Below are 22824 nucleotides of genomic sequence, written 5' to 3'. Positions count from 1 at the left end.
AATTTTTATTTTCCTTTGCCGAGCAATTTTATCAAGAGGAAAGGTATAACATGAGCAAACACACACAGAGAGAAAGAGAGAGAGAGAGAGAGAGAGAGAGAGAGAGAGAGAGGGAGAGAGAGGGAGAAACATATCGGTATGAGATGATACTAGCAGAAATGCAATAAAAGGATCACTGCGTTACAACAAAAATCATCCCTATTCATACTCATGTGATTATCAGATAATAAGAAATCCATGTTTTTCTCTCGATTACTTCTCGAGTAAGAGTCAGGATAAATGGTTCATGTTCTTGCTTGTAAGAAAGAAAGATGAAAAGACAGATAGACAGACAGATAGATAGATGGACTGGATAGATGGATTAGATAGATAGATAGATAGATAGATAGATAGATAGACAAATAGATAGATAGATAGACAGATAGATAGATAGATAGACAGATAGATAGATAGATAGATAGATAGCTGGATAGATAGATAGATGGCTGGATAGATAGATAGCTGGATAGATAGATATATAGATAGATGGATAGATAGATAGATAGCTGGATAGATAGATAGCTGGATAGATAGATAGATAGATAGATAGATAGATAGATAGGGGGAAGATATATTTTAGATGGGTGAGAGATCAGAGGAGGGAGAGAGATGGAGAGATGGAGAGATGGAGAGTGAGACTTTGATGGTGTTCTCTCTTCTCCGATTTGCGGACCATCTATCTCAGCTAACGAGTTCTGAACTCTTCTGGCACACATCGATTAGACTTGTCTCGCAAATTTTACTCCCTATCGTCACGTCGGTACGTGAAAGGAAAAGACCTTTACAAGTTTGCAGATGTGATCCAAGGTTGATTCTCAAAAAATGAGGCGGTCAACATAGCAACGGAAATTGAGCGGGGAACATGTGATTACCAACACCTTCGAGATTAGCATAAATTATTTGCTCGAAACCCACTTGATCTGCAGACAAGCATCAAGACCCCGCCCATACAAATGCCTGTAAAAGATACGTGCGCATAAACAAACAAACAAACAAATACACACACGCACACAGATATGCACACATTTTTTATTATTTCCATTTGTGCACATACAGAGTTTACACACTTATTCATATCATTATGTTTATGCGTTTGTAGTGATGAGTAAGTCAGTTTGTATATTCTCTCCACCTCATTATGAATAAATACATTTACACTGATAATACAGGCAAAATATTGCTTGACTATTCATTGACACAATGCCATGCTTCGAGTGTAGTCAGAACATGAAAATGAATAGAAGATAGATAATTTAGATGTACGTCGAAATATTTTTTTCTAATACATTTTGAACATCGCCGTAGTGACGAATATGGTAATGGTGCCATACCATGCTAAAAAGATGTTCTTTCTTGAAGACCGTGTGTCAGAGCTTGACGTTTATCAGGACATGTCTGATCGTTGCGATTCTGACTTTAATGTCCATCGGATGGAAATACCTCCGTATATGGGCAACCCTTTAACGTTCAAACGAAATCATCGTCAGAAGAAATGTGAGCAATTTGCGAAAACGAAGAACAGTGCGACATTTCAGGATCGAGCACGGGGGGAAAGACCGAACCGGATACACTAAATGACACACGTTTCCACCGCAAAAACAGATTGGCCTTTCATTGCGGAGAAATAGCTGATGGCATTTTGGCGGTCCCTCCCATGAATAAGTAATGTGAGGGGGAAAGGGTAATAAGTCCACTCAAATTAAACGACGTGTTGACTCCCCATAGTGAAACGAGATTTCGTTGAATTGGTCGGAACGTTCCCCGACAAATGTCAAGACTGATGGAAGAGAATAACAATTTGTTTATTGGGAATAAGATGTAGACAATTTATCATGGAGGAGGAAATGAGAAGATGAGGTGTCGAAGCAAGTGATGGAAATTGTGTCATGCATGAGACTGGAGACATAGAGATGCGGACAACAATTAAGAATGTCCGATCAAATTTCGTAATTATTAGAGGTTTGAGGAAACGCAGGTAATCAATCAATAAGTCCAAGCCAGAGAACTTGAAATTATGACTACGTGGAGTTTTTGTTTTAATGTGTATACTTACTACAAATTATGACATGCCCCTGTCACTATACCATATGTCCTCCCCCCCCCCAAAAAAAACCAAACAACAACATTACGACGGATCCGTCCGCAATGATAACTTTAAAAATAGTGAATCAATCCAAATACAATTTCAAGGTATGAAACTATAACTTATTATCCGCGTCTTGTAGAAACCAGTATCCGATTTGCTTCAGTGGTCAAAGGGAAATTAGGATTTTTGTAGAGCATGTAGATCATATTGATCATATTGAGCATGTAGATCATATTTCTTTGACCTTGTGTACGTATTTTTTGAGGGTCCCATACCCTACAAGCTTTGCTTTTTAAGTGGGACCCTCCATTTCCATTCTAATCTTTGTATTAGGTATATACCTTAGAAACGAAATTCTGTTGTTACTCGTGACCACTTGTACGTTTTCTTTGAAATTGTTATAAATTTGTTCTGTAAATGTATTGTATATATTTTTTCTGTTTATTCAATGGAAATGGAAATAAAATTGAATTGAATTGAAAATTGAATATTGGAAGTTATCAATGCAATAACCCGATTGTATTTTTTTTTTTTTGGGGGGGGAACACACTGTATACTGACTTTTACAGCAAGAGCTGCTATCTTGCAAAGTCTGAAAATCTGCAATCCCGTAATTAAATAGAATTATTTAAAATACAGCACAGCAATAGCGTTAGACCGTGATCTCGAAGGCAAGAATACTTGTTCTATTGAAATGTATTATTTCGAAGATTTTATTTTTACTCATTGCCACTCATTCTCATTCGTTTTGTATGCTTTTAAAGGGAACGAAAAGACGGTTAAAGACTCGAACGTTTACAAACAGCCATCTTTGAATAAATAGATTCACAATCACATGGTGTCGCGATGTCAACATCAAGTGCCGTGAGAACGGAACTGATCTCTCTAAAGAGTGGAGTTAATCTCTCCACTTAGCCTGGATTGGCCCGTCATATATTTCTGTTGCCGATCTGTTTGGACTGGTAATATCTTTTCTCTCTCTCCTCTGTCTCTCTGTCCTACATATCTATATATCTATATATCTATATATATATATATATATATATATATGAAGACACGTGACGCGTTGAACATTTTGTGCAATCAGTGAAGGTTGCTGGACGCTAATGATACATTACAATCTCTTCCTTTCATATTTGATTGAAATCCTTATATTACATAATATGCATTCTAAATATGTGTGTGCGTGCGTGTGTGTGTGTGTGTGTGTATATATATTATAATGCAAACATAGCTATGTGTATCATGTCTGCAAATAAAAAACGGGATTTTAAAGTTAAAGATCAATTTCGCATCCTGATCTTTTGATAAAACGGGGCCCAGAAATGCGAATACTAGCCTTATTTGTTGTTTTGTTTCTTAAAGATATGCGCTTCCCCGGCAGGATGGAGCGTTTTAATGTCATTTCCGGTTTTTCACATTGACAAAATATATACATAATACATATATATTCACATGTATTTATACACATACATTAATTTTACGCACATTATTTATGTACGTAAAGTAGCTGTGTCTTCAAATCACCTTTTCCTCACACACGTCACTCATGATTGTGATTGTTCGAGGGTATGTTTGTTTCACGACAGGCACGAGACAGAACATCTGCGTTCATAGCAGTGAGTCACTTAACCTCAATTTAGCACACACCCGGTCATGCAAACTCGTCGATGGGTCTGTATGAGACATGAACATATTTTTAACCGACGAGACCCAGAGAGCGACAAGAAACTGCTGGTTTATGGGTTGACTGTGTGGGCAAATTTTTGTTTTATTTCCAAGTTTTGCAAAGCACTTCAACTATTCTAAATTGAGATAATGTATTCATCCAAGAAAGACCTGTACAGGGTCATAGCATGATATTCCTATTTATATCAAATAAGTGATTCAAGTTTAACTCTGCGGACTTCTGTAGAACTATCACAAAGAATTCATTTTCCGGATTAGTCGGAATACAATCCCCCCCCCCCTCCCAAAGAAAAAAAGAAAAGAAATGAACAATAAAACAATCGAAAAAAGGAAAACAAATGAAATGAACGCAGAGCAAAGAACATTCAAGCAAAGCCAAGCAAAATTAATCAAAACAAAATATTTTGATATGTTTTGTCATAAAACTTTGGATCCTCTTTCAAAATCAATGTATAGTTTAGCAAGAGTAAAGTATCGGGGAAATACGAGCGAAATTGGCATAATGATAAGAAAGTTGAATCTGTTTGGTACTATGCATAACTTAATTATGGACTTGATGAGCACAATGGATGCGTTAATTATAATATCCGTGGTGTCAACCAAATCTATATTCCTTTTTTGTACTTTAGGAACCAAACAGCCGTTTAAGACGTATTAAGGGCTTTTCTGGTATTTTTGTAGCGAAATTAACACTTTTTTAAATCAAATGAGTTAATTTCATTTTAGATACCGACGGAGTGGTGCTTACTAAAAACAGAACCATGAAGGCAAATAAAGTAAAACTAGTGGCACTCTAAACTGATCAGTTTTTATGAGATGTGTGATCACTAGTACTGCGATCTTTGGGCGTTAATTAGCTGACGATGTGTCTGCTCTGTTTTCTTACAGCTGAGAGATAAATCATTTGACACGACTCTGCTTGCAGTGCCAATACCTTTATTGCCAACTGGGACTCAACGCACTGTGACGCAAATAAATTTTGTAGATAATATTCGGCTCAGTTACCATGGCAACCTAGCTGGTAAAGCCAAGTGTAAACTGTCGCTTGTATTCGAAGGGGAAGGCGTTGTTGACGCCCAGAGAGCAGAATTTGCGGAGTTTGTCTTGCATAATTACATCTGCCTCAGTGCCATGACATCTGATACTGGTATACAGCCCCATGGTAGGTCATTTGCATCGCACAGTTTAGCACAGTTTGCATGTATAGGATTCACTGTTGAACTGAGGGAACTACGCCCATATCGATCTTCGTTCATTCTATAACACGTCTCTGCTTTTTCCAGCTACCCGTCTACTGTGTGATAGCTGTATGTAAAACATATAAGTACAGAATTGGTCTGGCAAATATTTACTTGTCTCATAAATAACCACCAAGGCGCCGTGTGCAATGAATGTAATCGTGAATAATTACGACGTCGGAGATGGCGACTAGCAATAGGCAAATTTCCTATCAATGTTCAATTTTTTGGATCTTTTTACTTTGAGCATAAAACGCCGTTCTATCCATTTGTACAAATCGAATGCACTTCATTGACTAATGGACTCTTATTCACATGTTTTACCGGTAGATGTTGCTATGTCAGGCAGTCTCGGGCAAGCTTTTCTGGTTGCCAAGCAACCTTTGTCACAAAGGAACGCATTAAAAAAATGATGAATGTGTTACTAAAATGGCCTATTTGCTCATGTTTATACTGAAAAGTAGGGACCGTTTAACCTTGAGATTCTTCTGAAGAGAAGATTTCTCCTGTATATTACTGGAGTACTACTGATGCATGGATACGTACACACGTAATTATGAACACGACATTGCGCTCACGCCACCGACGAAATTTCTCTTTCGCTCATATACGCTGATGGTATTTTCGAACAGTTTTGAGTTTGCTTCATAAATATATTTCACTGGATATGCCAACATGCTTCATTTTTTTTTCGTATTGTATTCAGGGTTTAGAAGCAATTGCGGCGAGCATCCTTCGAGTTGGTCTTGTATTTATTTTGCACCTATAGTTAGCACATTACTTTACATATATCATGAATGGAGATATAGAATTGTATTTCAAGATAGTTTCGTCTATTGTGTTGTAAGTTATTCTGGGACCATCTGTCTAGTCAAGCTCTGCATTTCCAATTTCATATGATATTCATATATTCTTTACACCCAATTTGAACTGTTCCTTTACATTCAATTTGACATTGTATTTTCCCTTATATGTTTTCTTTATACAATCGTAACCGATAATCTGTATTTATGCCAGAACAATTCATGGTTTATGACATAATATCGTCAAATTTTGTTATACATTGTAATGAAAACGGAATGCAGAAATAAACTGAACTGAACTGAACGTAAATTCACACGCACGTGTGACACCGATAACACAATTGCTCGGATGCCTGTTCTCGAGTTCATGGCAGGCTGACATAATTTGTCTTGCTTTAACCGAGGAATTATCAGACTAGTGTCTAGTATAAAATCCTTGCTTTGACCAAATTCCAACGGCACACTAAGTGTGGGATTTAAAGCGTGTAGTCAAGTGCTGACAAAAAGTTTCTGAGGCATCAACGCCGTTTGCTTTGTAAGGCAGAGGGACTCCTGGAGCGGACACGGGATTGTGCCCATGGTGCTATCCGACTTCGCTATATAGACAATTCTCAGCCGATACTGTTGACAGTGTCAAGTTACCATAATGTATGATAGTATTGCACTTGTCAAGAAAATCACTCTAAGTTCCAAGGCATATCTGATTTTAGGGATATTTGAAAGTCTTGAAGCGTGAGAGATCATCTGTGAATAGCGAAGATGTGTGTTGAACTACTGATCTAATGGGGCTGATCTCATGAGAGACTGCATAGCCTTTCATCGTACAACCAATCGATGTCCCTTGGATGCACTACGTGGTTGCCTTGACAGCAATAGGAATTAGGGGTCTTTGATGCAGCAGAGTCCCGCAGGCGCTGTAGTTAGACTACCGCGGACGAAACCCCGGTGGAGAGACCATCATGCCTCTAGTATAGGATGGACCCCCCAATGGGACGGGTCCTATAAAGTATACAGGCTTATTCAGGGTGGCGTCACACTGTCCCGAAGTGGTCAAGAGATGGCAATACAATTATGAAATGTTCAATTTCGTGCGAAGTCGGTCCCAAACATGGTCAACAGCTATTCAATAACCGAAGCCAAGGACAGAAGGCCTTTTTGCACGATTTCACCCGAACCACACACATAGGCTATACAGTACGAAGATGTGACTCTTTATCAAGAAGTTTTCCCGAAGGATACAGACACCAGAAGATTTTGCCACTGCTCACGAAGTTGCTGCTGGAGCCTGTGGAACCCAACCGACGATCGTATGACGGCTCAAGATGCCCTTAAATATGAATGACCGAATATTTATACGACCAGAGCCGAATTTGAACATTTTCGTTCACTATGTGTCCATCTTTGCTCAACCTGTATTTCGGGATTGTGTGACGCCTGCTTCTGTATAATGGCACTTGTGCTGGCGTCACGATCGAATCACGAGCGTGACAGTCGGAACTCGCGATGAGACGCGCAGAGATGGACTCAGGTGATGGTGTACCCACACACAGCGGATTGATCGCACAGCTTGAAAGCGAACACCTTTATGGCGTGTAGCCTTCGTGACTGTCATGATGGGATGTCAGAAAAATCGCTAAGAGTTCGAGGCAACTTCAAGACACCATCGTCACAGAACTGCGTGCTTTCCGCCAAATCAATCGCCGGATTTCCGGCGGATAGTGTGAGTTCAGACTCGTTGGCGTCAGTCTACGGAGCAACACAGACGCCACAGCAAGAATGCACAGAAGCTACCTTTTTTTTGAAATGTCAGGCTACCAGCAACACACCTAGTGATTTTGATTTCGTTTGTGAGGCACCGACAAATCAATGCCTTCAACCTATAAACATAATATGGGCCTATAAGGTATCTGGGCTTGACACTAACTCACAGTAACAGACGTTCCTACAAAAAAATTAAAATCATAGTTTGTTTAGCTACCTATATGCTGCGACATACAACTCTTCTCAATGTGGAACAAGGTGTAGCCTACAGTTCTAAAAAGTGTTAACCACAGATCAAATTTTACACGAATCGTCTACCCCATAAGGCATTCTGCTTAGTAATGATACATCCGCTTATAGCACCCACGGTATCACTATATCATGGATATCACGCCAGAGCTCACGTTTGAGCAGATGATACCCATGATTCAATTATAGTGGTAATGTGTTCACTCATGGCACGAGGGAATTTAACCTGCTTTTTCTGTAACTTCTTTTTCTCTTCTCACAGTCGACGATAGATTATCGCAGAATGATTGAAGATGAGTGACAGACAGATTTACAGTTTGATTAATAACTTGACTGTATCCCCTTGAACAAGCCTTTAAAAAAGTGAATTCAAAGCGAAAACAAAAATACAGTATGGTTAAATCAAGACTTTCACTTTGGCAGGAAGTAAAGAAGCATTAATAAGGAAAATGACGAGGATATCTGAAACGAAAATAGATGATGACTATACGAAGATGGAATGCAGACTTGTGGTGCGACATTTACGTTCAAAAAATAATGATTGTTATTTCATTCAATCATGATGATACTTATACTTGTATTATTATCATCATTGCTATTATTATTGTTATCCGTTATTGCTTTTATCATCTGGTCTTATTCAATTAGCGCGATTTTATAATGACATTCCGTTGCATCAGAGAAAGTAGTATCAGTAGTACTAGAAGATAGTAATAGCGGGAGAGTAGGAAGTATGAAGAATTTATATGGGGATGTAGTAGTAATCCTGGTAGTAACGTACAAATATCAGCAGAAGTAGTAGAAGTGTGGTGAAATTTATTTCACTATCAAGCAGCGATAAACGGTAATAACGAAGCAGTGAAAGCGGTAGGTAGTGAGAGAATGCGTACCGTATTTCTCGCTCTCATAACAGGCGGGAGGAGCATGAACAGTTGACACACTAATGAGGATCCCTGCATGTCTCCACTAAGCACTGAGCCAGAGATAACATACTCTCGAAAAGGCAAAGCTCCGTAAAGACAGCAGGACAAATGCCATTTTTAGGCCACGTCCTCACTCATGCTTTCCTCTCATATGCCCTTCTTCTTCGCACAATGTCGTCCGCGGCTTCATAATGATATTCGCGCCACTTTATAACGTGCAATATCTCAGCTTTGACATAGATAATATTACGTTTTCATAAACAGGATAGCAACCTCCTCGCACGTAATGAATTTTTGGGATGAAGAGAATTTGGCGAGATGCCACTGGGATGACAACAGCCTCGCAGAAGTATGAAGACAAAAATAAACTAATAAAAATCTGAAAGTGGGAGGAAGGTGAAGAATAAAAAGGTATAAATGGAAAGAAAGATGCATGGATAGAAGAAAAGTTAAATGAATAAACGGGGTGGATATAGCATAAAGAAAGAAAGGAGCAATATTGTGTGTGTGTGTGTGTGTGTGTGTGTGTGTGTGTGTGTGTGTGTGTGTGTGTGTGTGTGTGTGTATATGTGTGTGTGTGTGTGTGTGATATAAAATATAAACATCTGCTCTGGAGTGACAATGATGAACTAGCTACACGAGAGAAAGACACATCATCGACAAACAGATGGTGGAAGTGAGATAGATAGGTATAGAGAGATCGGTTAATGGCTGGACGAATGAAGACAAAACAAGACCGAGTGTCTAGGCCTTCTGACGTTACCTCTGACCGTGACACTATGTTGTTGCCGCCCTGCACCGAGGGCAGCTACCAAGCGCATACCTCTTCAGGAGGGAGGGGTAGGGAGGGGTTGGTGGTATAGTATATAGTCATTGGCATGGTGCTTCAAAATGTTCTATTGCACTGCACATAACCTGGGGTGTAGTGACAAAAGCTTACTATACGGAATAGCAAAGGGACTATCAGTCTCGCAGCCTGGCCTCTGATGCGTGTATGTGCTCCGCTATCCATCTTGAGGCCCATAATACGAGGAGCAAAACGTAAGCACACATACATGCACAGAAATAAATGTGTAAGTCACCGTACACTGTCATGCATGAATTCGTACATTTGGAGTACTCACAGGTCAAAATACCAAGAGTATGGAGTATATACCCGTTTCAGGTTGATTTCTTCATCCTAGAAGTAGTTAAAGATGGATGGAAGAGCACTCTTCTCCTCTCAGTCACTAAGGAAAATATATACAATAATGATTATATCCCTATACTTGTGCATTCTATATCTACATCTATAGCATAAAATTATATACTATAGTAATATAATATGATATAATCATATTATTTGTATCATATATCTATAATTACATATATAATATACTACATATATCTATGCATGTGCGTATGTGTGTGTGTATGTATGTGTGTGTGTGTGTGTGTGTGTGTGTGTGTGTGTGTGTGTGTGTGTGAGCTCCATATCGTCGAAAGTTGCATGAAATAGTGTATACGGATTACAACAGAGTAAGTTTGTGCACAAAACAAATTCGACGAAATTAGTCATAGCAGTTTATGTCATGTGCATGTTTTGCCTGCCCGGCTGTCAAATTCAATCTATAACCATTCGATACATTACATTCCACCTTATTATCATCGTCTCAGATTAAATTCCTTTGTCAGTATCCTAATAAATGAGAGAACCTGACATTATGGGCAACTAAATAGACTGAAGAACTGAATGAAACAACAACAACCGCATCAAACTGTATCAAACCTCGACAAGCATCTATTCCGTTTTTGTTTTACTGTTCCTATTGAAAACCAAACACGAAAGACATGATTTGGTTATTTTCTTTTACACGATTCATAAAACGTTCCGATGGACAATACCTGTTTTACACACAAAAAAGTGCGGCAGTAAACTCATTCCTGAAAATGAAGAGCTCTTGCTATTCAGAGATGGGTTTTCTTTTATAAGGCATAGAGAAATTGATTTTTAACATAATATTATTATTCTATAAGTGCTGTTTATGTCCTGATGAAATACACGCAACTGATAAAACAACCTTCTACATCTGCTTCTACAAATTGCGTTGATTTATTTTGGCCTTCTTAAATGTCACGAGGGGGATATCACGAGTCTGGTGTAAGTTTGACTTTTTCAAACATTTGGCTCGAAGAACTGCCTATACACCTCCGGACTTCGACATAGATACTGTAGTAGAGACCTTGTAAACAAAAACAAAATATATACGTTTCATTTTGGTGAAATGCCCAGCGGGTAAAATGCCCTGCGGGTGAATTTCGCTGGGGGTCACTGCCCCGTAAGGACGACCCTATACGAAGTACAAAGGTATGGTGTAGCTCTCAAAAATGTAGACGGAATGAATCAACATAATCGACGAACATATAGCAGACTGTCATTAACTTTGGCAGCGGGGGTTGGGTGTGTTAAACTACGTCACATGTTATTGATGAGCGGAAAAGAGCCAATGCGTAGTTTGGAAATAAATGCCAAACGAGAAAGAAGCATGACAAAGTCATTCAGGTTATGCCTCTGTTTATATGTCTAGATGCATCAAGCGTGGATTCGTATTTCAAGTGACGATCAATGTAAGCAGTTAATATTCGTAGACAACCTGCCGATTACAATATTTGTGCTTTGAAAGAATGTCCGAATTAGTGAGATTTTGGAAATTTATGTGTCATTACGTTGATATACCACGGATGTACACGTACAAATGTATGTACCTTATCGAGATTTGCGTGCGCAGCACAATTATGTCCAATCAGACTCAACATAGACCCTGAGAACTGAGAAAGGTACTTCTATACTAGAGACACGGAAGTTAAAAGATATAGATGTTGGTTGTTGGTGCGAATGTGGGTACAGTAAGTTGAGTGGGAGGGACGCATCGGAGAATGGTGACAGCGCGCGATGTTTTTTAACACATTGTATGAAAGCTCTCGTCCTTCCTGTACCAGTTAACACAGGTATTGGGTCAAGAATCAAGTGTGCCCAATTATTGATCGTTTCCTGTTTTTCCCGTTCGAAAGTGAAGAAGGAAAGCGACAGACGTTTTTTTTTCCCCTTTTCTGAACATTGTGACTTCCCCTCACGACCGCCATTGCAGGCGTCATTCTAGATCGGGATGCAGCGGGTAAGCATTGGATGACATTTGTTGTTGTTGTTGTTGTTTTCGCCAGCGAGCTGAAAATGGGTTGGTGATCAATAAATTGCTACACAGGCAAAATTATGAGAAAGAGGACTATCTACCGTCATCTGTGTCGCAAATTAGAGTGAGATATGTATTTTGTTGTACAGAACTGACGGTCATATCATCATCGTTGCGCCATTATGACAAGTAGCAATACTAATGTAAATTATTTAATCTACTGTCATCAATTCTATGGGGGAAAAATGAATTTTTGAAAAGTTGCAGTAGTCGTTGTTTAGCTTCTACGTACCAGTGACGAGGTCAGTTTTCCTCGTGGATTTGTTCCTTGTTGCATTATCTAATCTACGCATGTCACTCATTAGCCGCGGGCCATCTTGGTTATTAGGTGCCTCGGTGATCGTGCCTGCTCCTCAAGAATGCCTTCAATTATCTGTTAAGTTAGCATGACGACAGTGATCTATGCGCTAGTCAGGGAGAGGCGACTGGAATGACTTCACTCTCAAAATCTGCGTTTGTTTTCAGGAAATCCAGAAAATTCATTCAACCTTTTTTCTGTCCTTATGGGATTATACCACTGGTATTAGGCACTGACTATCTATCGGTACAGGAAAGGGATTTGTGCAATTTCTGGAATGCATTCATTAAATCCCTAATACCGAGAGAGCGGTGGGTTTGTTTTTGTTTTTGTTTTGTTTTTCTAAATCTGTTCCTTTCACTCGTTTTGATTAATGAGGCGATACCTGCAACGTTGCCAAGTCGCATTCACATCATGCATCCTTAAACAAGCCTGCTAATGACATGGTTGTTGAGAAGTATAGTTTGAGCACGATACTGGACGCATCCATGATGAGCAAAATGTCTTGCTTATAATATTCTCTGTTTCAGACATCGTATACACATCCGAAGGTATACGTTCATTCAGTAGGTGCAAAGTGTGTGTTCTACATTTGACATCGAATGATGGCTTGTAACGTTCGTCAACACAATACCAATGTCGACTAAAACGTTGTCTGAACACAATAAGTTAAGGATTAGTTTTAAAGTATATGAAACTCTCAAAGAAGGGGTTCGAAAATATGAGCTCATGGTCTGATGGCAGAATGAAGGGACATCTCATCTTGGCAATTAATGCTCTCAGATGTACGTTAATACCACGGCAACGATGGCTTTAAAGCCATTAAGTAAGTGATGAATTGCATCCTGTATTATCAACAAACTAATGCTCTCAATGAAAATGACAACAAATTGTGAGGACTGTGTTCATACCCCCTGTCGAAACTGCGGATAGTGCTTTTGAATAATAACAAAAGTCAATCTGAGTTAAACGTTAATAGAAAATCAGAGGACTTACAAACATAATATTTGCGATTGCTTTGGTATGATGGAGTGAATATGAAGCAAGCAATTTTAGCCAAGTCTCATGACCAGGAAGAAACCCCAAACATAGTGATCTAATCGAATTGTACCGTACTGAACGTTCCAATAGCGATAATACAAACTGACTCCCCATTCCTGATATAATTATGATATAATTATAGGGCCTATTATCACAAATCGCTAACGAAACCGATCGTAGACGAATATAGACAACCCATTGAACCATCACAACATTCGGTGTAATATTTCGTGTTTCCTTGATGTGTGGTATAACTGTATAAGAAAGGCAACCAGCTGCAGCTGGAGCATCAACATGGCATGATTGGTGTCATTAAATCACTTTAGGTCGGTTTTCTAAGGTATTCATATTCATTGATCTCCACTACCCGCCTGCACATATTGTAGGCCTATATATTGCAATGATATGGAACTAGTTTGCATGCAGTAGCTGTTGCCACGTCGGGAAAGCCTGGGACACACATGGTGCATAGTTCCCTATAGAAGGAACACATTGTCCCACAGTGTGTTCACAATGTGTTTACAGTGTGTCCACATAGTAAAGCTTTGTTTCACACTGTGAATTGATGAATCACATTGTAATCACACGTTAAAACACTCGAATTTAACAGTGTGAAGAGATTTCACACTGCGTTCACACTGTGTTCACACTTTGTTCACACTGTGTTCTTTCCAGCAGGGTTCTCAGGAACAACTCAGTTTCTCATTTCCCGGTTTAAATCCTGTCTCATTCTTAACAAAACGATGCTGACCATTTTCGGCAACCTGGAAGGTCCCTGTCAAGTCCCAAATCTTGAGAATTTATTAACAACAAACGCCTTCGAAAGAGGCCGTCAAAGTAAACGTGAAAAGGCCGCCCCAACTCTTATAAATAGATAAAAATACCATGGCATACGGAAGTGTCGGAAGATCAAAGAAGAAGAAGAAGACCAAGAAAAGAAGAAGAAGAAGAAGGAGAAAGAGAAAAACAAAAATGAGGCAAACATGTTTACGCCACTAACGCATGCTCTCGTCACTTCTGATACACTCACCCAGCCGTGCAGGGGAGGGTCAGGAAGGGTACACATCGGATGATGCGGAAGAGGAGATGCTATCTTCCTCGCAATAACCTTTTAATAATATAGGGGAGCTTTGAGGCTGGAATCCCCATGGATAAACTTACACCCGAATATTGGAAACGTTTCTTGTGAAAATATCTACGGACATATTTTGTATGTGGTGTGACATTAGTTGCCCGTGACACGGGTTTAAGCAAAATATTCCAACGTGTGTGGTGTACAAGGCGGAACCGTTCTATACGTTAACGTGTACACACTGACTCAGAATAAACGTGGTTTAGCAACGTTCATTGTTAAGCTGAAACCTCTGTATAACACTCCTTTTTTCTTTTGATCCACGTTCCTTTTCCTCAGACATGATATGACCAAAAAATAATTTCATTTCATTACGTTTTTTTTTTTCGAATTTAAACTTTATCCAGGAAGAGCGTGTAATTCGCACTTAGTTTTGTTCATCTCATATCACACGAGACACTTAGAGATTAATTGTAACCATTGTAGCATGTTCATAAGGATTTTGAGATAACATGTATATCTTTATGCAATATTTCGACGGGTAATATACTAGATACCAATTTCAAACCAAAGAGCTTGCGACCGTCATAGGATATATGATATTTTCGCAAAAATGTACAGTGTATAGATAAAATAGTGAATCTTTGTCAAATCAGAAGACACCACTACAGACCACATAAATACAGCATGGAATTTCAAATGAATCATTTTCATGCAATCATGAGGAACGTATGTGCATGCACACATTATTGTAATACAACATACACACAACATATTCCTTTCAGGCAATTAATCCTGGTTTGTAAACTCCGACAGAGTCGTATAGAAGAATGACGTAGGTAACTCAAAGCAACCCTAACGATGATATAATCACTTGAATTGTAGTGTTTCCAACTGCGTAATTTCGAAGAGAAGGAAAACATTTATAAAATTATTTGACTGTTTATCAAGACAAACAAACGCTGTTGTTTTGCTACTCTTGTATATATATATATATATATATATATATATATACTTGGAGTAATTATTTTATTAGCCTTGTCCGGGTGTGTGCGTGTGTGTGTGTGTGTGTGGTCCTGAATAGGCTTAGATATCTCCAATACGATATTCTTTCAAATCTGTAAACAGCGCCTCTTTCATTATCATGGAATTGATAATAGTGTATTAATGATAAATGATAATCATGACCTTCATCGCCATTATATCGCATTCATAACAACACTGACAATATCAATCATAATGATAGCAAAAGTAATGGTGTAACCTACAACATTGCCCTCTTCTCACTTTTAACGGGAGTATTGAGAGATCGTCTGATAACGTAGAGCGTGGTGAAGTGAATACACAAATGATTATGTCTAACAAGCTTTTTCCGAAGAGGTTGCATAACTGGAGTGGTATGAATGCATCTCTATCCGTGTTAGGTTACATCATAACCTATATACTCGTGCTTAAAAAGCGTATGATTGAGAAAGGGAAATAATTTTTGCGGGCTTATTTCCACGGTTTCTTTCTAAAGCACTCCAGCAATTATTGTCTACCAGCAGTACTTCGGCTATACGCGATTAGTGTCATACTGGGGCTACACAGAGATGTGCGCGCTTTACACGCCCCAATTCCTTTCATTCCTTTGGGAAGGTCAACCTAGATGGAGAAAATTAAAGAAATACTCACACGTACTCCTTGTGAAATTCTTCAGCTGTTGGCCAGAAGAAGATTTTTTCATCCCTTTGAAGTATCGTCTGCCATCGACTAGAGCGAGAGCGCGCTGTCGCCTCACCAAGAAAACAAACTTCTGCTTACGGCAAAAATCTACAGCTAAGTAGACAGTAGCAGACCGTTCATCAAATTTGTACTTTCAATTTGACCATGATCCCGTGTACGAGTTGTTCCATTGACAGGCTAATTCCAGCAGTAGAAGCCGAGATGGATCTTCACCCTCCACTCGTTTGCCCTTCGCTCACTCTTCGTATGTGTCACTGAGGATCTCTTGCCCAAATTGATGACCGCCTCATTTGAAGCAAGGCGCGGGATCCCCTTTTCTGGTACACCAGGTTCTTTTTCATCCTTCCTTTCACGACCCGTAGCGATTGACTAGTGTGTCTACACACCACGCGTGCGCCATCGTCGGATGCTGGATAGAGAGCTCTGCGCGCGCGGTTGAGCTTTCGGTCGTCTGCCACTTTCTATCCCTCTCTCTCTCATCTAGCTTTTCCTCTCTCCTCTAACGATGGTGCGATGTATGTGATGAGTAAGTGAAGCACGCCGCAGGCATGAGTAAGCAAGCAAACACGGTCAGCAAAGGATTTCCTTAAAGGTGGAGTCAGCCATTGTATACGAAGGCCAAGGTGTACTGTGCAATGTATATAATATATAAATATATATGTATATGTATAATATATATATATATATATATATATATATATATATATAATTATAATGTATGCATCCATATATATTTATCAGATATATATATGTATATGTATATAAAACATACATAAAATTGAAAAAAAAAACATTTACAAAACAGACTGAAAAAATGAATAAAAAATACACCATGATACGAGTAATCGCGTAAAAATTGGCAGGTATGATAAAGTTATGATAAACCTGTGTTATATGATAAAAATGTGTTTGTCGTTTTTGTGTGCGTATGTATGTTTGTATGTATGTTTTAAATCATATACACGTAATCATGATATATATATATATATATATATATATATATATATATTACACCTTAGCATAATTTGGTTAAAGGTGGTGAGTCTCCAATTATACTCACTGGCTTGAAATCTGAATCATGAGAAAGAAAGTTTCAAACAACACATAAAATCTGAATCATGTATTGACTTCACAGTGAATATTTTGGGCCACTCGGCTATAATGATAATACCGTAAGAAAATTTAGCTTCTCTTTTCTCCACAGCTTGTGTATATGAGAAGAATTTGCAAGAGAGAAAAGGAGAAAGGGGAGTGAGGGGGAAAAACATACACACACCTTCACGTTCTGACGTGTATGACATGACGTGTATGCTTACATCATTTACAGTAACAGAAATGCATTTTTCTCACTTGCATAGTTTTGACAGCGAAACCAAGCAGGAAAACGATATTAACATTTCAGTTGATATCTATTCAATATATTCAGATGGTTTCGGTATTGTCTGTGCTCTTTTCATGTCGGTCATTGCATTTTCTTTCTTTTCTTTTTTTCACTTCTTTCATGTCATATTGCACATTATTTTCAATCAAGGCGCGAGAATCGAGAACTAATTGCCTTGTGCCGTAATGACGGTAAAGAGCACCACCAACGGTCATTGACAGAACAAAAATACTGCAGGTGGGTAATGCTTGCCGTCAATGCTGCGTGGACCAGCCTATCCTCGATAGTTTTCCATAGACCTCCAGAGACTTGCCGAGTCAAATAATATCTAGGGTTTGCAGCTTGCTACTGCGCTACTCTATCAGATTTTATCGATTTTGGTTATCGATCACTGCCAACATCTATTGAGAATGCTCCCAGATTTGCAGCCGCACAGCTTCAACCTTCCCACGACTGTTTTAGCACGCGGTGATTTTGGACGGCGTTGTGTTGGACAATGTTAATGGCATTCGATTGTTGATGGCACATAAATGCCGCATGTGCACCAAATAGTTCTTCTTCGTCATTCGAATATCTGGCCGTTTATCGTTGAGCCCGGGTTAATTACGTGCCTATGCCAATAGTTGAAATCAATAAAACATATAAAGAAAAAAAAATGATTCCTGTTTGTTAATAATATTCATGCATCAATTCAAGGCCTTCAGGACGCAGCAGCGCTGGTGTGAAGTTTAGACTAAGAATTAACAATAGTCTTACTGGTATTATTATTATATAGCATTATAAACTAAATGAAAAAAAAACTATATCTTAACTATTCATTGTTGTGACTTCGTCGACGATGCTTGTTTGTTTGTTTGGTAAATAAATAAATCTCATTTCATAAATAAATAAATAAATCTCATTTCATTTCATTTCATTTTAATCGCCGTAGCATCTGCTCTGATTAGATTGTCACTCAAAATTTGAAAAGCAGATCAGGGTATATTCATTTTCATGCCTTTATTGTGACGTGTTTATACCTGTCTTTTACATATGATGCATATGCGACTTTGTCCTTTTCCATACATGAACACACACACACACACACACACACACACACACACACACACACATATATATATATATATATGTATATATATATATATATATCCACAAAAGAGGTATACAGTAAGAGGAATAATAAATTCAAAGCTACTCACCGTTTTCTCTTTCCTCATATGCCATAAATCATTATATGAATGTTATCTTAAACCACGTCTTTTGGTAATCATATAGGTTGTTTAGCAGTAATTAACAGATGATGTCACTGACAGAATCTTGGTTTGGAAGATTTTATGTGGGCGAGCCACGTAATCTGAACAAAAAAAAAGTAGTACAAAAAACTTTTATAAAAACTGTTAAACTATGGCGCGTGTATTAGATATTTCCTTCGGCGACGTAAGTGATGATAAGGGTGTCATAAATCAACATATACGTAAACATCTGTATTTGAATTGCATCTTGGGTCTTTTAAGTCTTGTTTGAAGCTATATACTGTATAACACTGTCAGTAACTATAGGTCAACATGAAGAATGCCACTTTGATAATCACGAGTGATCTGCTGAGCAAAGGTTTGCACTGATGGGTTACGATATGGCTGAGTGATCATCTTTCTCGTCTTGAAACACACATCATGGAATAAAAACATCAGAATCGATAGCCCTGATAGCCTCCAGACATTGAGCCAAACCTGATCCATCTAAATATACGATCGAAAAAAGGGACTTGTTCTATATACACATTGGATTTCAAAGACAGAGTCTCGATGAGAAAACACGGTCAGCAAGGTAATTGATTTTCCAAATGAGCTGTCGGAAAACCATCTACATCGTTCACACACATACACACAAACGCACACACACAGACACATAGACACACACTACACATGTAAAATAACAAAATAAAACGGTTTTCTTCAAGAAAATTAAGTTTCTTTTGTCAGAGTTGACGTCGATTAATGTCATTAAGCTATCATTGTTTGGTGATCGTAATTTCTAAAGGGGCTTTTTGCGAAATCTTCTCACTAATAGCAAATCTTTTGTGTTTTAGCCTAAGGCGTATTGAATTGAACTGAACATATTGAATTGAGTTTATTTTTCATATTTCAGAATTATGTGCATATCAAAATAGGGTCAACCTCATCACAATACAAACCGAAACGCAGAAACTGATGACAAAAGTAGATGCGAAGATGCAAAGGTTATACATGTACTTGAATGGCGGAATCAAAGCTTACGTCCATGGCAATATACGACAACCAAAAGCAATGCTTGTCCTAGTTCGTTTCTACAGTTGAGTGCGTCCTTAAATTAAAGAATACACAACGAAATTCTTTATAAGTGAAGTATCCAAAGGATAAAAAAGTACAAATTCTGCTTACATTAAACAACACCCAAAAAGAAAAAGAAAGAGATAAAATGCGGTTGAAAAGTACCGCGTTTACTTAATTTTAATAAGTAACTCTTGAATTCGCGGTTTGAGAAAAGAGAATATAGACATATAAAACTGAATCTCAATTTGCCTGAACGCTAAAGGATGAAAAGACGGTGTTATGCACATGCAGCAGATAAAAATGGATTCCTTGTCGTATACCTTATAAAAACACAAGATTTTATCTTATACCTTTAGAAATGGGGAGGTAAGAGTTCACAGTGACAACATCAGGGAAGTCATTCTAGATTTTAGAATTCTCATGCTTGATTGTTTTCTGGGCAATAAAAATGTACTTGTTAGTGGTAAATGAAAAGAATGACATTTTCACGATGGATAAGCATGCTATTCGTTGTTTCTTCTCAACATGGTAAAAATGCCTGAGCAGAGCATAATGTAGTTAATTTATGCATAAACACACAACGTTATATAATATATATATATACATATACTGTATATATATATAATATATATAATATATAATATATATATAATATATACATATATATAATATATATATAATATAAAATATATATGATATATGATATATGTATATATAAACAACAAGATTCTATGAGAAAAATCTGTGATAACTCATCTTCTAGATTAAGGCAATTTTCTATGAAATGTCGTTTGTTGATTTACATAATTGTTTCACGTCGTATCTCTAAGACGAATATTGACGAAGACGACAAAAATATCGCAAAATATTACATACACGTCATTTTCGGTATCAAAATGCATAAGCATCGCTGATCAAAACTAATTTTCCACAAGAAATTCTTTGTGACATCCTCCTTCAGTCCATTTTTATAACTTTGTTGCAAGTCTATGATTAACACGCTTAATTTGCATCCCATGTTCGTGCATTCAAATGTTAAGACGTCAATGGGTTTCAGGAAGTCCGGTGTGCAGATTGAATAACAAGATGCAGTTTCCATGAATTCCCGCCATCCTGCGCCTGTTACAGCTTGTCATTGTATTCAGCGACAGACAATACACTTACTATAATATCCTGGACTTGTATACACTCCTCATTGACTTGCACACAGTGTCATTCTTTATCAAATTTCGTCATTTAGAATGAATAAAAATGGGAAATTGCAAGAGGCGTATCAAATTAGTCCAGTTTTGTGCTGCTTTGGTGATCTTTACTGAGCTATTTAGTCGAGACGTTCTCATACCCAAGATGTCCCTCTCGACCCACGTGTCAAATGGGCAATTGCAGGGTTGATGATATCGGTAAGGCCCTTCGGATGAACACTTTTCGCAGCGAAGGAGAGACTAACCTTTTATAGAATAAGACTATACTATCACAATGAATAAAACCACATTATCATCATCATCTGTCAAAGCACACGTGTAATTCATAATGATGTAATGATGACATCATCTCACAAATCTCTCACTTGCTTTGCACATTCAAACTGACTGTGAGGAGCCAGTATCATTCCTCATCGTATCAGATTTATTTTGACTGTAACCGGTAGAATTGTGCCTTGAAACATGATATTTCTTGATTTAGTAACAAACTAAAATGGCGAAAGGATGAAATCTTCCCTTCCCCTATTGTTTTCTCTCCTTTATTCTTTGTGTATACACATACATCGATTAAGTACTTATAGTTCAAAAGACTGGTCTAGGGCAATTACCCCCTGGGCAATGTTCTTCCAGACCCTTCCCCTGACCCTATAACCCTAATCCTGAACCTAATCCTAACCCTAGCCCAAACTCTTACCAAAAAACAAAAAAACATAACCATCACCTTAATCTTTACTATAACCGTATCACTAAGCAGTATTTAGCCGGGGGTGGGGGGGGGGGGGGGGAGAGAGAGGGGGGTAATTAACCTCGGGGGTTAATTGCCCTGATATGCAAGAGGCGAATAGATAGATAGCCATTATGATAGTTGGGCCAACCTATGCATTTTCCCCAAGATGGTGCAACAACACACCCCTCCCCACTGGAGAATGGAAGAGTCCGAAAATCTCGAAAGAAGAGGGTCAGTGAGAGGGCGTAATTGCGACCTGTGTCATTCCACCCGCTGACACCACCATCACTGATCACTGAGCGACTGATCTCTGTTGTCTTATGTTATTCCAGGTAATTTTCCTTATTTTCATCTTTCAGTCATCCAATATTAATCTATCATTGGAGATAGATAACATGATAATGAAAAGATGATAAACTAAGCATGTTCTCTGTCATGTCTGTAGCTATTTTCAGTGACATATGCTATATAGGCTGAAAAGCTCGCATTATCGGCGAAACTACAACACACAAAAGTTAGTTGGAATATACATTGTAGATAACAGCTAAATGGAATTAAGCTTTTTTTAGTTAATATCGAAATTATAGATGAAGCCATTGGTTAATTGTTCTGGTGGAAAATCGTATTTTCTCCGAACTCACATCTTTGTACATGTTAAATTCTTGCTAAGCCTTTCATTTCTGTAAAATTGCAACATGTTTATGGTAAATTTAATTCTTAGTCAAAGATGATGAATTCAAGATAGTACTGTATATGCGTCATTGAATTTTTTTTTTGATACTTATAAGTAGATAATCATCAACTAGATAAACAAGATATACAAAAGTACAGTTCTAAGAGGAATACCAAGCTTATAGACTGTATGCGTAAAACCGGTTTGAAATAGAGTTACTGAGTATTCAGAAACAAAGTGGTCCTAATAAAAGGTGGGACCCACCCACCTCAACAAAAACTACACCATCCCTTTAAACATTGATTTTGATTGAACTGAGATCATCTTAGACAACTTGTCTCAATCGAGTTTCATGTGAAGGATGCATGCCAGTAT

General features: G+C 38.1%; 1 protein-coding gene across 1 annotated transcript in view; it reads right to left on the bottom strand.

Annotated features, from left to right (window-relative positions):
- The window catches only part of LOC139735562 (uncharacterized), a 34366-nt gene extending 18181 nt beyond the window's left edge, over window positions 1-16185 (bottom strand). The window contains exon 1 of the mRNA XM_071646320.1: window positions 16104-16185. The gene's annotated coding sequence lies outside the window, so the exon portion shown is untranslated. The remainder of the gene's footprint in view (window positions 1-16103) is intronic.
- Window positions 16186-22824: the final 6639 nt, after the last annotated feature.

Source organism: Diadema antillarum, unplaced genomic scaffold, assembly GCF_040938485.1.
Source record: "Diadema antillarum isolate AM-2024a unplaced genomic scaffold, OU_Dant_1.0 seq00000585_RagTag, whole genome shotgun sequence".
Taxonomy (NCBI): domain Eukaryota; kingdom Metazoa; phylum Echinodermata; class Echinoidea; order Diadematoida; family Diadematidae; genus Diadema; species Diadema antillarum.
The sequence above is the reverse complement of the archived record's forward strand: the minus strand, read 5'-3'. Positions and strand labels throughout refer to the sequence as shown.